This window comes from Priapulus caudatus, unplaced genomic scaffold (assembly GCF_000485595.1).
Source record: "Priapulus caudatus unplaced genomic scaffold, Priapulus_caudatus-5.0.1 Scaffold1087, whole genome shotgun sequence".
In the NCBI taxonomy this organism is placed as follows: domain Eukaryota; kingdom Metazoa; phylum Priapulida; class Priapulimorpha; order Priapulimorphida; family Priapulidae; genus Priapulus; species Priapulus caudatus.
In genome coordinates, this window is record NW_014578148.1 from 59647 (window position 1) to 63343 (window position 3697).

The following is a 3697-nucleotide window of genomic DNA, read 5'->3' on the forward strand; positions in this document are numbered from 1 at the left end:
AGCTGGATCGGCATGGCGTCTAACACCGGAGGCTGGAAGAAATCCTGTCTGAACTAACTCCAAGCGGCGAAAAGAGAAAAGCAGGATCCACCCGCCGTGTACGGGGTTTGCCGCGGCGCGCGCCGAGCCAGTACTGCCAGCTCGCTGCGATGCCCGACCCATTCCCGTAGCAGCTCTTGCGGCGTCGCCGCGCTGCGAGCTCCGAATTTCAACACTTCTGCTGCACGCGCGACTCGTGCAATGGTTCTACGATCCTTCGTCCGAGTACGTAAACCGAAGTTTGCTATACGAATCCTCCGCGTTGAGATCGTCCCACGCCGAAGCATTTGTCATCGACCGCGTCTAGATCGAAAAAGCCACGTAATCGTGGTCTTCTCATCGCACGTTGAGAAATGCGCGCTATTCTTGACTCCTCCGCCTCTTCTTCTGGTGGGTCGTGGCGCTATCCCTTGTGAGTCACATGGAATCCATTTCCCGCCCTCGAACCGTGTGGAAGCGCATTGTTTGCAATTTCGTGTGATGAACAACAATATTTTTTCTAGACATTGACATGTCGCAATTCTTGTACCAAATCACCGACTTCCATTGTCATCCTAGCTTCTTCGCACAAACTCCCGACTTGGAGACGTGATATGCTCGTTGTGACTGCCACCCAGACGTTGGTCCTGGTATGCCCGTCCGCCGGAGACGTCGGTACGCCACTATCAACTTACCATGGCGAACACTCACACGAGACCGGCGTCCTACAACATGAACGTGATTGTCACAACAAATCTCAGATAAGTACGTATGAGAAGAAAAGATCACCTTCACTGCATCCTGCCACGATATTTTAACCCGTCTCCGGTATGAGGCACTGAGAGCCGGGACTTTACGAGACGAATTCCGATCCGGTTACTCCCGTGAGCATGGCTACTACTGCGGAGGGGGAGAGGTTCGGGGCGGGCCCGGGGTCTGACGGGGCAGCAGCTACTATACTCATTCGTATGCCGCTGCCCCTCGTCAGAGATGAATCGTGCTATCGCGGGCGTACGTACTCCAGCTATATCTACGCAGCTGTGCTCGGCTGCTGCGCGCGGCGTATATAAATAACAGACTGCGTAAGAAGCTGCGCATACTGCCTATACATATACGACGCATCAGCGATACCTCACTACGAGGCGAGGCTCGTGTGCTCTATTGTTAACGCGAAGCCATCGCCTACCCTCGTTACGACGTATTTTGTTCTCTCTGTTTTGATTGGGCATGAGAAGCTCCGACGGGCGTCGGCGCATGGAATTTGAGCACTAACGCCAAAGATAAGAATAGCTAGGGCGTATATGACCACTGCATAATGTAAAGAAAATGGTACCCTGTACGCACGTTGCGTTGTCGAACAGCGCGATCCATCGCATTTTGATCGAGTCTTCGCGTACATATGTGCGGAACGCGCCGGGAGTACGAGATTGCGTCGGTTCAATCGCGGCGCACAGCGTCCGGGGAGCGGCTCGCACGGGGGGGAAGTGAGGACGTTTGGCCAGAGAGGCGCGTTCGCCTCGCTTTTGTGCCGGATACAGTACATATCTGAAAATCCCCGGTGGCTCGATACGCACAGTATGCGCGGCAGAAGCTGGCGAGCGGGATGCTTCGGTCCTGACGCGTCCCTATCAATTCGGCAAGGAGGAAGGCAGGGGTTCTTGGATTGCGGTCGGAAAAGTTTGGTAGTGAGTGGATAGGCCACAATACGATGGCGTGTTGTGGCAATGTGAAAGGCCCTGCCCATGGAATTAGAGCAAGTGGAAATGTTGCGCGAGTAGGTTCCGGCGCACTATCTATAGGTATCCCCCTATATATAAGTAGGTCCTATAGTAGAAGTATATAGAGTATAGATATAAGATATATGATATAGATAATAGATATAGATATAGAATATAGATATAAACATAGATATAGATATAGAGCATAGATATATTTGGAAAGCCATCCCTTCCAAAATCATTTTCAACATTTCAATACACAATTTTAAATCAATTTTAAACATTTCAAATTAAGTTAATAAAGATAAATTTAAGATATTTCAATTAGATATATATAACGTAAATTAAATTATTCAAATTCAAAAATCAGATGTCACAGCATATACAAATCAATTTATTAACTTGCAAATAATTCAAGCGAACTTTCCAAAATAATTGCCTGAAGTACCCAAATTCCTTTACATCATTGTAATACATTTATTTTTCTAAATGTAAGCAATTTATTTTCCAAACAACAACCAATTTACTAACTGCAATTGTAATTGAGAACGATGTTACATAAACTCAGGAGCGAAATGTTCAAATCTGCTTCATGACGCGATCACCGGCTACTACAAATTGGAAATTATAAGTTTTTAATTAATTTAGCAGAATAACGAATCATGTATCACTAAGTTTTGAAATTAATTTATTACTTTCAACATTAATGCACCGGCAGAAATGCGATCATTATCATTATCATTATCATTATCATTATCATTATCATTATCATTATCATTATCATTATCATTATCATTATCATTATCATTATCATTATCATTATCATTATTATCGTTATCGTTATCGTTATCGTTATCGTTATCGTTATCGTTATCGTTATCGTTATCATCATCATTATCATTATCATTATCATTATCATTATCATTATCATTATCATTATCATCATCATTATCATTATCATTATCATTATCATTATCATTATCATTATCATTATCATTATCATTATCATTATCATTATCATCAATAATAGTTTGCTAGTTAACTTTTAACTAATTGTTGACGACGAAGACTGGTTTTTGGTCGTGCTGAAAAGTCGGTGTCGTGGGACAGGGCTAAATATGTAGGTTGTAGATCACGTATAGATATTCTAGTTCGTGTTTCGCAAGTTCGCGTTGTTGTGCCGTGCGTGCAAGCGGAAAATATGCGTCATTCGTTCGTTACTCATTTTGTATAAATAGGAAACATCCGCCACACATGCAGGATGTGAATAGCTGGCATGTGCATGTACGTCACTATGACGTGCTGTGACGTATTTACGATGTCGCAAATAACGTAATGAATCGACCGCTACACGATTGTACTTTTGCGCCTATCTATCAACATCACAGGGCCATGAATTACTTCTATGTCAATTACTTGTACGACAAAAAATGAGCAACTCAGCAATGAGATGAAGCTTGACTATTTTGCGATTTTGTTTACGCGTTAGTAGGTATAGCGCATAGTAGGTATTGCATAGTAGGTGGCATAGTAGGTATAGTAGTATAGCGCATTGGAGTGTGCACAGTGGTGATTGTATATACCTATTAATTTTCGGGTTAATTTGGAATACCATGGAGCATAGTACAAACACGTATAGTGGCGTTAGGGGATCGTCTCCTAACAATATGGCATGTGCCGCGTGGTCTTATACAACGTCGGAAGGAGACATCGTAAGCCGATTTTACCCTGATGCTTTCATTAATAAAATCCGATCTCAACCATGCACATCTAAAAAAAACCTATAAGCCTGCAGTATAATACACACGCGCGTACGCGCCCACGCACGTACACGCGCGCAGGCGCGCGCACACACATAACATGCACCTACACATAATATCAGGGGTAATAAGAGAGATAGGTAGACTATAGATAGATAGATAGATAGATAGATAGATAGATAAATAAATAGATAGATAGAT

The 3697-nt window shown here is 43.5% G+C and overlaps 1 protein-coding gene across 3 annotated transcripts in view; it reads left to right on the forward strand.

Annotated features, from left to right (window-relative positions):
• The window catches only part of LOC106815309 (E3 ubiquitin-protein ligase TRIM56-like), a 14090-nt gene that overhangs the window by 3300 nt on the left and 7093 nt on the right, over window positions 1-3697 (forward strand). The gene's annotated exons all lie outside the window — the stretch shown is intronic.